Source organism: Canis lupus, chromosome 10 (genome assembly GCF_003254725.2).
Source record: "Canis lupus dingo isolate Sandy chromosome 10, ASM325472v2, whole genome shotgun sequence".
Taxonomy (NCBI): Eukaryota; Metazoa; Chordata; class Mammalia; order Carnivora; family Canidae; genus Canis; species Canis lupus.
In genome coordinates, this window is record NC_064252.1 from 39406707 (window position 1) to 39419430 (window position 12724).

Genomic DNA, 12724 nt, shown 5'->3' on the forward strand with positions numbered 1-12724 from the left:
TATATGAATGGGTTTTAGTTGCACAGTGGTGCCATTCATTTTATTTGGCCCATTTATTGCAAGTACATTCTAAATTTGGCCTTAATTATTTTTCCTTTCACAAAAATATTTTGTGGGATCTTTTTGAACCCTGACTACTTCCTTCTTGCCCCCTTAAGACAGAATCCAGGAGTGTTACTTTTGTTCTCTTCTAATTAAAATAATTGCTTGGTTCCTTTTAACTAGATTCATGCAGTTATTAGCCTAATACATGGATGGGTGCCATGGGGTGCTTGAGAAACAAAATGAAAAGTGATCATGTAGCTTCACATGAAAAAGATTCTGTGGTGCCAAGGAGCATTATTCCTTTCAGCCGGCATTTTATAAGGGCCTTTAGTAAACCTGGCCTCCCCTCCCACCCCTACCCCCATACCCTTACTAAAAGACTATTAAGTGAAAGAATGGTTCTATTTTCTCCATTAGGTAGACAGTGAACTCAGTACAATTTGAAGAGGGGCACTTGATATGCTGGGTATGGCACAAAGACCGGGGGGCTGGTTTTAATCTCTGCCCTTGCTTTGTCTTCCAGAATAACTGCAGTCGAAGGATAAATGCTCCATGTCCTCTCTGCCAGTCGGTGTTTATCAGAGGACATTGGAAGAAGAGGGACAAAGGTGCCTGGATGTATGTGTTCATCAAGAGTCATCAGGACCCTGGTTCTGAAAGGAAGTTTTAAAATAATGTTTTTGACATCAAGATGTTTCTGGAAGTTGATGCGGTTCAAGAGTTTGGCAAACACAGGCCTGCAGGCTAAGTCCGATCTATTGCCTGTTTTTGTAAATAAAGATTTATTGGAACACAGCCACACCCATTTGTGGATGGGTTGTCTGCTGCTGCTTTTGTGTTGCAGTGTGGAGCAGTAGCGACAGAGACCATATGCCTACAAAATCTGAAAGATTTACCAACTAGTTTTTTAACAGAGAAAGTGTGCTGACTCTTGATAGAGCCTATCCCATTCACGGAGTATCTATGTATCTATACATTTCCCTGCTGAGAAATGTATTTATGGGAATTTCGATGACAGTCCACATTTGGTGAGATGCTGAGGGCTTTTGGTAATGTACTTACGTAATGGGTGTTCAGGACTGGTGTATAGACAGCAGGAGGTGAGGCAGATCAGGTGCAGGAGATCATGATGTGAGAAAGAGGCTCTGCCATTACTGTCTCAGTGGAAGTCACTGGTTGTGGCTCGGGTCTTCTTTTGTCAACTGTACAGAGGAGAAGGTGCCAAGACTTCTGACTTGGAGCGCACCTCGATTTACTACCTTAAGACCTTATGGTCAACATTGTGGACGTCTGCTTCCATGCCAAAAGATGGGCATCCTTTGTCACCAGTTGGTAGTTGGATGGATCAAGTAAGAAGAGAACATGAGTCCCAAGTGTTTTCTAAACCATCAGATGCTATATTTGTGACATATGAAAACATCAGGATAAGTGTTCTCTTTGGCACGTGAAGAAATGAGACAGCTTACCCAAGATCAAGTAGTCAGCCAGCAGAAGAGCTGGAGGCTAGCTCTCCTGCTTTAAGCCACCATTCTTTTCCAGTATACCATATGCTTCTTTACATCACGCTTCTTCCACGGTTTCAGAAATGCTCAGTTCTTTAGTTCATTTTTTGTTCACTCATTCATTACTGAACGTTATTTAAGAGCCTGCTATGAATGTAAAAGGAGCAGAATGTCTCAGGGAGAGTGAGGGCTGTGTGAAGAAGAGTTGGAAAATAGAGTAATTTTGTTTTTGGACCCCTGTGGCTGGAATCCTCCAGAACAACATAGATTCTGGATCTATATCAACGATATTGATTTCCCCCATCCTGCCCAAGGAGTTAGCCCTTATTTGTGATATGGAGAACAAGAGAATAGATGGGATGGGAAAGAGAGAGCAATCCTGTCACCCAACAGTGTTGCCTGCCATGTTGTTTTATGTAGTGTGTGTGTGTGTGTGTGTGTGTGTGTACTGTTTATGTGTGTGTACATACCATGAGAGCAAAGAGAAAGAGGGATGCTGAAGTGTTGATGGCAGATTGTACCAGCAGCTAAAGGATGGAGACAATCTAGGTCTGGATTGCAAGGATTTGCAAGTTAGGATTTTGTATATAAATAAAGTCCAAGGGAATCCATATCAGAGGAATTTTCAAATATGGATTGTCCAATTAAATGGCATAAATTAAACATACCAGATGTGGACTTATTTTATTTACCACACTGTTAAATACAGCCTTCATTCAGATTGTATTCGTTCAATGATGTGTCCTGTAAGTTTTGAAATGATGATTATCAAATGTGCCTGGAGGAAGCAGCTTCCACCAAAATATTAAATTTGCCTTGTCATGGTAGGAGAAGTGAAAAACTTGAAAGTTTTTGTGTTTGACACTTGTTATTTTAACAGGGAAGTTTGCCAATATTTTCTTCATATTCAGTGTTGTTGGCTACTTTTTTTTTCCAGGTTTATCTGTGAGTGCAAGTCTATGATTCTCTGAAGCAAAGGTGCCAGTGAAGTTGCCTCATAAACAAGCAGACCTTCCAGAATCTTCCATCGGAGAATTATCACCTGCAAAGACCTCTGAGAGGTACAGTAGAAAATTCTGCCTTAAGCTCCTCTGCCTCCCTTACAACAAGTCAGTCAGGTGAATTTGGAGGTGCTGCTGTCTGATTGTGCAATTCATTAATAAAGCCATGTTACTTCTCGGATATTCCCAGGACCCAGGACGCTGCTGTTTTAAGAAACATAATTTGGTTTAGCACCGAGAAAGCCTATTCACAGCAGGTCTTAGTGGTGATACAGATAACACTTTTCATCTGTAAGAAATTTGTAAGCATTAACTAATTTATTTAACTTCCCTGTAATTGAGCGAATCTTCTTCTGTTTGCTGTGGGAAAACCCTTCCTTTTCTAATTCTAATCTTTTAGCAGGTATTCTCCTGAAGCCTTGTCACCGTGCTGGAAATGTTTTGTAGAGGGGAAATAAATCTTTCAACACAGTGTAAAATTTCACCGAAATAGATGACCTCCATTTCCTCAGTGGAGAGCCTATTTTTAAGTGATTAGACAATGCTCTGGGAAAAAAAAAAAGTGAAATCTCCTTGAAAACTCTGGGAACTTATTGCATTATTCCAGCCACTGTTACTGCCACTACTGTGGGCAGTGTTCTCGATGGCTTACAGGTATTACTTTGGGTTTCCTAGAAAGGAGAACTGTAGGAAAAGCTCAGGCGCTGTCTCTTTTGCGGAGTTCAGTCCCAGAGTAGGGAGTTGGGGAGAATGATGGTCAGGCTGAGGCCAAAGGAGCAAATAACAATGGTGCGTTATCGATGTGGCCCCAACTTGGCGTGAGTCGTAAGCGACTGCTCTGTCCTTGGGATGGTGGTAGGCTAGACACCAGCCCTCCAAAAAATCGTCTGCATCTTAATTCCTAGAACCTGAGTATGCAAGCTTCTGTGCCAAAGTCTTTGCAGATGTGATTAAGGATCTTGGGATGGAGAGATGGCCTGGGATTATCTGGGTAGGTTCGAAATCCAGTTGCAGATGTCTTTAGAAGATGGAGGCATGGATGGAGGTGGAGTGACACAAGAGAGGGCAGGGGGACAATGGAGGTAGGATTTGGAGTCATGTGGTCACAAGCTAAGGAATGTGGGCTGTCACTGGAAGCTGGAAGAGGTGAGGATGGGAGCCTTCCCTGGCACCTCCACCATGCTGCCTGCAGACTTCTGCAGTAATACATCTCTGTTGTTTTCAGTCACCAAGTTTGTGGTGATTTGTGATAGCAGCCATGGGAAACGAATACAGAGACTGTCCTCCCAGAGCAGAATTGGTTAGATTTCAGGATAGATTAATAGAGAAAGGATGGCAATAAGCAAATATAGAATTTGTTTGCCACTTCTGATTGGTGAATAGTTTTTCTCATGATATTAACGTCGCTCTACTTTCCCCTCTTACCTCTGGGTTGATCACAGTTGGGTATGGAGTTTCACTGGAGTGTCTCATGTTTCAGGGGTAATGGGGAAGCTCCAGGAAGGGAGGGCAGGGCCAGCTTCCTTCCAGCTAAGTGGGCATGAGAGGGGCTCCATTGGGTTGTGCATAATAAAGTCTATAGCCTGGAAGCTTGGGGGAAGCAAGCTGCTGACAGGCCAGAGCCTGTCACCACCTGAGTCACCACCTGAGAGGTGGCATATAGGGGGGTTGGAAATAATGATCTTGATTCTCACCATAGCCCCCACGAGGCAGGTCTGGTGTGATCTCCTCAGCAAGCACTCATCCTCCAGTCTTAAAGACCGTTAGCTTCTGAAGCTCACTGTCCACTCAGGGTTGCCCGTCTCATCTTCAAATGCAGTGACTGAAATCCTTTCCTTCAGTTGAGTCAAAGCACGCCTTCATGGACTACTCCACGAGGGGCTCTCGTTTTACTTCTTGAGGCACATACAATAAAGCTCATTCTTGCCCATGAAAGCTCTCTCCAAATATCTGAAGACAGTTTTTACCTTTTCCCCTCTGCCAAGCAGAGCACGTCCTGTTTCCTCGACTCTGGCTTTCTCTCTGTGGCTGGTGGCCACACCCAGCCCTCCTCTGGTTATGGGTCTTTCCTCCTTGGTTCTTATGTTACTTAACATAGCCAGAGATTGATTTTATTTTATTTTATTTTATTTTATTTTATTTTATTTTATTTTATTTTATTTTATTTTATATTTTATTATTTTATTTTATTTTATTTTTTGCCAAGCATATCATTTTTAGTTGTACCAAACAGCGTTGATTATAGCACTTCTTACACTTGTGTATGGATGACTGGGTGGAAGCACGTGTTAGTCCTAAGGGGGCCCAAGAGCTCCAAAGAATTAATCAGTTTGCAAGTGGTGTTACTGTGTTAGAGATCACATGGCACCTGAGTATCCACAGTTTTATGCAGAATTGAGGTCAGGTGAGAATTCCTACAGGTCCATACCACTTGGCCATGCGAGAATGGAGGGTGTTGTTAGCCAACCTGCCTCACACCATCCTTCTTCCTCAACAGCCAACCCACCAAACCCAATTCTGGAGCACCTCCTGGCCTGGAGGAGATCTGCCCCGGGTGGGCAGGTAGAGTTCTGCTCCTGGTGCAATCCAAGACTCCAGCATCTTCTGCAAGAAGAGCTATTACCATGGGTTAAGAAGGCCAGCGGACAGGGGCTTTACATCCATTACCTGCCATCTTCACAGTAACCCTACAGTCTTTGTTTTACTGATAGACGGTGAAGATTTGGTTCAAAAGAACTTTCCTGAAGTTGTAGTGTAGCAGACCTAAGGTTGAGACTCAGGAGGGTCAGCTGTTCTGTGTAGTGGTTAAAATGATTTTGAAGCTGTACTCGAGAGGGAGGGGGTCCTTCGGCCTCTACAGGTGCACTGAGCCCTGAACTGACCCTTCCAGACCACCGGAAGGAGCTGGGTAGCAGCTGGCGTTAAATAGCTCAGCCTCTGTGGTTCTCCCTCAGCGACTGGGTCTTGTATCCTACGTCTTAGGAATCACCCCTGCCACATTCTGACCCAGCCTTCCCAGTTCACAGACTTGAGCCTTTCTTTACCCAATATCCATTCACCAAGTGCCTTCTGTGTCTCTTGCACCAGGCCAGGGTGGGGTTGGAGGCACAGAGGCTGTGGCTGACATCATGCAGCCTGGGAGTGCAGGGGTTTGAATGAAGGTCTCAGATGTCTAGGTCACCAAATCGGTCCTGCAGGGGAGCCGGTAGCATTGAACTTCCTCTGGGCATCTACCCAGACCCAAGTACTCTTTAACCAATGAGGTGGGAAATAGCTTCTAAAGCATTAGCAACCTTTGGCCACTAGTATTTTTCTTTTCACTTTTACATCATCCAAGCAATGAGGCCAGTGCCTACTTGTTTCGGCAGGAGGGAAGCGACAGTGAAAAAACGAGTCTTCCCTGGTCGTGGTGGATTCTTTGGGCTGACACCCTCAAGCTCCTCCTAACTGGCTTCTCCTGTAATGGAGGACACCAAAAGCTCACCTTCCCACCATGCTGCAGATTGGAATGGGCAGATGCCTCCCTTGCTCAGTGTGAAACACGGGCCACAGTCTATTGTAGCCACTTCTTTCCTGGAGGACTTTGTCCTGCTCACCCGGCGTGTGATGCCCAGGGGACAGCTGCCATTGTGAAACAAGGGCCCAGCTGGAGGCTAGCAAGAGCCTGCCCCCATTCCTTGACTGCACTTTTGAGCCCAATTGTTTTGTTGTGTCTGACAATAAATTTCTATTTGGCCATGCCTCTGTTGTTGGGTTTCTGTGAAGTCCTTCTAGATGTAAGGCTTACCCTGCATATTGTTTTGTTTTGCTACAGCCTTGGGGGAGCAGAAACCTATAAGGCCCAGCTAAAGAGTGGAGAGAACAAGTCTTGGGGGACATTTAGCACCCATGATGGTGGGGGAAGGGGCATGGAGGAGAAGATCTGTCCTTGGTCTCTTGGACACCTGAAAGGCGCTGGGAGGGTGGAACACAAGGGTGTCCAGAACAGCTTGGGCCAAAGATGTGTGAGGATGAGGAAGGGGGACTGACTGACATATCAGAGAATCAGAGGCTGCCTGCATAGACGCCTGCCATCAGACACTGCCAGCCTCTCCCCTACCACATCTTAGAACTGAGAATCCCCAGAATGTGGCCATGGTTTAGGTGAAGGGGACATCCCATCACTCAGTTTCTGCCACTTTGGAAGAATGAGGCCTCCAAATAGACATGATATTAAGTTATTAAAAACTTATCTTTTTAATGCCTGAGTTGTGGATGGAGATTAGCACCAGCCCTGTGATAAGGTGTAGCAACCCTCTGCAAGGTTGAAATGGATGAGTCACACTGGGTGAGCCCTGGGGTCAGCCTGCCTCCGCTCCTCCAGGGGGGCCCAGGATAGGGTGACACAAGGCTGAGTGGTGGGGTTCAGAGTTCCCGGCATCTCGAGCTGACGTCTGTGATGGGCCCCTGGTTATCTCGCACAGTCTCTGAAGTGCTTCTTAGTGCTGGGTCCGGTTCCACCTGGCAGGTGGATTCAGCCTGGAGGTTCAGGCAGGGGCTACAGAGAGACTGTGTTGTCGTCTCTCTGTCCTCATGGAAGTGTTGCCGAGCACGGCTTGTGAGGTGGAGGGGGAGAATTCAGCAAATCGGTTTTGATTTTGGAGATGATTATAATTAAGCCAAATCGTTTCCTGCCTCCTTTCAAGGCTGCCACTTTTCCAACTTTCCATTCAATTAAATGCAGCTCATTTGAGCAGCAGCAGCACTGCAGTTACTCGGTTCGCTCAGAGCTGGCTGGCTGGTTGAGCGCTTCTCCAGCACCTAGTAACCATGTGACCTTGGGCAAGTCACTTCAGGTATCCCTGCATCATCTGTAAAACTCAGTGGGTGACAGGACCTGCTCACAGGGTTGGGTGAGGGGTGAAGCCCTGGGAACCGGGCTGGTGCATAGCACACAGTCAGTGAGTCCCTGAGCATCAGCTTGCTGGGCTGCCATCTGCCCTGCCCTGGGCTCGGGCTTCCTCACCTGAAGCCCCCTCGTTCCCTCAGCATCCCTAGGGAAGAGCCACATCATCAGATGTAAATCTAATGCTTTCCTTCCGACAAGAGCAGAGAGCAGCAAGTTCACGTTTATAGCTCTGCCTACGTGGCTACTGAATAGAATGCTCTGCCTTCTGTTTGAGAGGAGGACGTTTGCTTCAGTTCACTCCCTTGTACTTCCTGGAACGGTGATTCTCTTTTCTTCTTCTTTCTTCCTCCTCCTCCTCCTCCTCCTCCTCCTCCTCCTCCTCCTCCTCCTCCTTCTTCTTCTTCTTCTTTCTTCCTTCTTCCTCCTCCTCTTCTTCTTTTTCTTCTTCATGCATGCAGCAGGAGCAGAGGGGGAGAGAGAACCCCAAACAGATTCCCTGCTGAGCACAGAGCCCAACGTGGGGCTCAGTCTCCAGACCCTGAGATCATGACTTGCGCCAAAATCAGGAGTCAGATAGATGCTCAACTGCCTGAGGCTCCCGGGTGCCCCAAGAAAGGTAGCAGAGAACTTTCTGTTCTACTCCTGTAGGGGCTTCCAGAGATTGCCGAGTTCTATCGCAGGCTTGAACTCCCCATTGGAAAGTCAAGTAGAGTTGGAATAAACCTTTAAAAATGAAATTCCTAATTGCATCATTTATGGTTACACCGTATTTCCTTTGCTCAAGTCTAACAGTTTCCCTGCTTTGGCTGATGATGATGCCTTGCTCCTCATCCCAGCAAACCCCCCCTAGTGCCCCCCTGGGAATGATGTTCTCCATGATATTTGGTTTCACTCTGTTGCTCAGAAGGACTGTATTCCAATGAGCTCCTTCCCTTCATTCATTATGCCGAAATCATATTTCTAGAGGACAGAGATAAATGCTGTGTACTTATCTGATTAAACTGCCTGTTGTTTTAAATCTATTTTCACAGGCTTTTTTCCTCTGATAGACATTCAATGACACAACACATTAAAAATTATATCTGTATCAGTGGTTTACTCTATTGTATTTATGTAGCGCGTGCACATGTGTGTTCACAGGTGTGAGCAGTGTGAACCCAGTGGTCTCCTGTTATGATCGGTGTGTATTCCACAATTACCAAACAGTTGCAGCTTTGAAAAGAGCAAGGTTGGATCATCTGTTTTATTGATTGGTTAGAAAAATCGCACTGTTGTGGGAACATCAAACATAAATTACATGAAAATGGAAATGTGCAAGGAAAGGCTATTTGCTGAAGGCTTTTTACCAGAGTGTCAGAGTCTCCATTGTTATGGGCAACTCGGCAGGTCTCTCTTCTAGGCCATTTTCTGAATATTTTTGCTGGTCAGCCGGGCCTGGGGATCGGGACTTCGTGTGTTTTAGTCTGCTGGTGTCATCAGAGCCTCCATTCATCTCAGAGTTCTTTGCCCCTGCTTTACCAAAAGAATAATGCCTCCCCCAGAATTATGCAAAAATCAATGGCAAAGTTAATTGAAATCTGGATCTCTTAATGTTTTTCTCTTTCTTAAGTGATGTCTTGGTTTCTGAAAAGTGAGGTTTAACTCAAAGGGCGGCTTTAACTGAGGGTGAGTGAATTGGTAGGAGAGGGAACGTAGAGGTAGAACGTTTTCCAGGAGACGGAGAGATAGTGTTTGCATTTAGGATTTCATTTCCTTTCAAGTTTTACACTGGGGCTTAAGGAATGTTACCAGATGAGAAGAATGACCAGGGCCACTGCTCTGTTGTCTCCTTAGAGGGCTGGAAATGCTTTGATGGAGGCCCGCCTCTTCCCTTTCCTCCCACGGGGCCAGAGAGAGCAAAAGGGGCGCGAGAGAGCGGTGGAGGCCTTCCTGCCACCAGAAGGCGGTCCGCTTCTTTATTTGAAAGATTCTCCACCTTACTGATGATTGAGATATTCACATTATAGAGATTCAGGCCCGTAATTTGGATTAATGCTAGCAATACTTGTTATGTTTAAAACAGCTTATAATCGGCAGAGTAAACTCTTTTGCTGGATTCTCATGGCAATTTGCAGAGGCAAAGGTGATTGCTATTTTAACCTCTGCTTTGTGGAGGAAGACACCAGGACTCCCACGGATTGGAATTTGTCCACCGTGACCCAACCGGTCATCCCCTTACCTTGATGGAGCTCCTGACAATGACGGGGTGGACAAGTCCCCCCTTCAGCCAGTGGGGACACACACGGCATCCCTGTAGTGTGCTCGCTTAGTACCAGTTGAGCCACTGGGGCTTTGTGATCCAGAATACTGGTTCCGACTCACATCAGTATCTTCCAAAATACTCAGACAAAGGCCTCCTCCAAGAGGCATCTGGTCAAGCTTTGCGAGGGGAGAAAACTTATCCTCTGATTCCCGAAGCCCTGAAGTCAGGGATTTGATTATGCTTATCATGATCTCAGCTTCCACCGCTCCAAATGTGATTAGTTTTGTAATTAGTTAATGTCATTACCTGTCATCAAATCCAGACAATGTTGGTCTCTAAAGCCTCCCGTGGCAAAGAAACCCACAACCTGACATCTTTTCACTGTTTAACACTGAGTTTCTTTAAGAATTCTGGCAACTGTCCCCTCTTTCCTAGACCACAGGTCTGAAAGTTAGGGGAAAGATGTATTTCTTGTGTTTCTTTAAGGCAATTTAAAATTCTTCGGTCCGCTTCCCAAAACTTTTCTTCACTCCAAGCAAAGCATAAATATAATCTTTTCAGCAAATCTTATACCCCACCATATTTTCCTTCTTATGTATGTTGGCTATATTTTGCTTTGGGCAGAATGGCCAAAATAAGAACCAGTTTACCGTAGGGAAACACCCCGTTAAGAACTATTTTTACCTTATATAAAATGCTGCTTGTCTTATTACTTACTTGCTGTTAAATACTGGGCAGATGGTTTTTCTTCTTTGCTTCTATTCAGCCATTCAACAAATACTCTCTGAGTGCCTGAGTTGTGTGCAGGTACTTGGGAGAGGACAGACCGGCTAAAATCCCTGCCCTCTGGGAGCTTACATTCTAGTGGGGGGAGGTCGAAGGTAGGAAATGAGTATTTAAAAATAAAGTAGCTAGTATGTGGGTTAGACTTTTCCCATCTGCCCTCTAGACCCCTTCTCTCCCCTTTCCCACCCTGCTCTGTGGAGAGTCCTGGGAAAGTAGGTCACTGAAGGTGGCATCAGTGGCTTCTTTGCCCCCACAGTCTGGCGGGTTCAGGAGCTGGAAACTGAGGCACAGGAGAGTGAGGTCAGGGTACTGATGGCCACTCAGGCCCCCTCCTGGCCCGAGAATGACACAATCATTTTTTCTGTCTGGTGGGAGTCACCCCTCCCCAGTGCTGCTTCAAGCCCAGGGGTGATATCTGCTCACCAAGGTTTGGTTTTCTTGACCCAAATGCCACCTCTGTAAACAGACCCTTCAGTAGCCTCTCCAGAGGCCCCCATTTGAATGAGCCCTCTGTTTCTCTCCGGGACCCTGACTGCCAGGGTAGGTTAGAAGACAATGCCGTGGAACAATACCATTCATCAGCTATATTGCTTGCTGTCACCTGCACACTTTTGGACTAAATGTCCTCAGACTTCGGGTTGTGTTGCTCCCCTATGACTCAGCACCGCCTGTAGTGTGAGGGGGCCACAGGGACCCGCTCACTCTTAGACCAGTTCAGCAAGCCCCTGAGAACCTACAGGAAAGTATAGGTCCCTGCGATGGGGTCCTTGAATCCCCGACAGCCCTACCCTTTGCTCTGTGCCCTTGCCTACCACGTACTTTTATTCCTCTGTGATAAAGAGCTCCTCCGGGAGTCCTCTTAGAAGGCCTTGCTGGTTTCATCATATTGAGGAAGGAAATACATATATAAATATATATAATACATATATATTTAAAGCTTGTAGTTTGATGAAATTTCCTAATTAGGGAAAAAGCTCACGCTGACCCTAGAGAAGACAAAACCGAGAAGTTAGGAAAATTCACCTTAGTCTTATATGGAGGTATAACAAACATTTTGGATGCACTCAGGGACGCTTCAACTTTAGCTTTGAGGGGAACACATTTACACACTGCCAGGCCACCTCTGTTGACCAATGCCTTTTTGTTTTCTAAAGAACTTTTATAGATTTTTGGACTCTTTGGCCAGCCCAGTTCACACTGGTCTGAACTGTCCACTTCAGCCAAACCAAGTATTTTCCTTGTCTGCATTTAAGCTTATTGCTCAGGTTTGGGGAGTGAGTCTGGGCTCCGTGTTTCACAGTTCATGGCACCTCCTCTTCTTGAAAACAGGGTCCAGGGCTTCAGATGGCCTGGAGTGTGCCCCACATTTGTGGGTGGTTTATATACTTATCACGGTCCTGCTGGAAAACCCTGAAGGATGCTGTCCGGTCAGGGAGCTTTGCTCCTTCGTAACTTCTCCCCCTAGAGACTTCAGTGCGTGTTAAGGCCACATTAGGTTTCCTTGTACAAAAAGCCCTTGAAATAAGAAGTTCCCTGCTTCTCTTGATAAACGTGATGCAGAAAGAAAAGCATAACAGCTTTGTTACCTGATGGTACTTATTAGTTAGCTTCCCTCAGAAACAGTACTGAGAGATTTCATGTGGATTTAAGTTATACTCTGGGGGAATTCGTCAACAAAAGCCACTGATTGAATGCCATTCATATGTTCCCTTTTTTTAAAAGTCTAAAATAGATGAAATAAGGATAATATTCTTCATCTGATAATGTACTCAAGAATCATTCAATATAAGTTTTAGTTTAAAATTCCCAGTTTCTAGCAGCCTATTTAAAACATGCGTGTGCGCGCGCGTGCACACACACACACACACACACACCAGTCTGGCTAAAAAATATCCTCAGGAAACCAGCCTGGAAGAACAGAGGGTGAAACATGAATGAGCTATTTAGCTTTTCTTGGAAAATGGCATAATTCTCAGAGGAATGAAAGGCCAAGCATTCCCCAGATTTTTGTCAGGCACATGTGCCAGTCCACAAAATGCTGGAACCCCAAACAGAATCTGGATGGATTTCAATTTCAGTAATTCAGGTGTTTGTGGCAGAGAATAAACACCACCCAGAAGGCAGCATCCTGAGTTACCAGAAGTTTCAGGGTGCAATAAAATTTTCGGCAACACTTTCAGCTTCTTCCACACAAGGATACTAAGTTAGTCATTCAGTTCACAGAAGCAGAACGTTTTACTATTTGAAAAAGAAATCCCGA

General features: G+C 45.5%; 1 long non-coding RNA gene across 18 annotated transcripts in view; it reads left to right on the forward strand.

Annotated features, from left to right (window-relative positions):
* LOC112669791 (uncharacterized) overlaps positions 1 to 12724 on the forward strand; it is a 113867-nt gene that overhangs the window by 50927 nt on the left and 50216 nt on the right. For 14 of the 18 annotated variants that reach the window (XR_007413555.1, XR_007413559.1, XR_007413553.1 and 11 more), the window contains 2 exons: positions 569 to 1394; positions 2485 to 2608. This is a non-coding gene — a long non-coding RNA (uncharacterized LOC112669791). Of the gene's footprint in view, positions 1 to 568; positions 1395 to 2484; positions 2609 to 5045; positions 6290 to 12724 lie in introns of those variants that run through there. The other 4 variants (XR_007413566.1, XR_007413568.1, XR_007413552.1 and 1 more) reach the window with 4 other exon arrangements.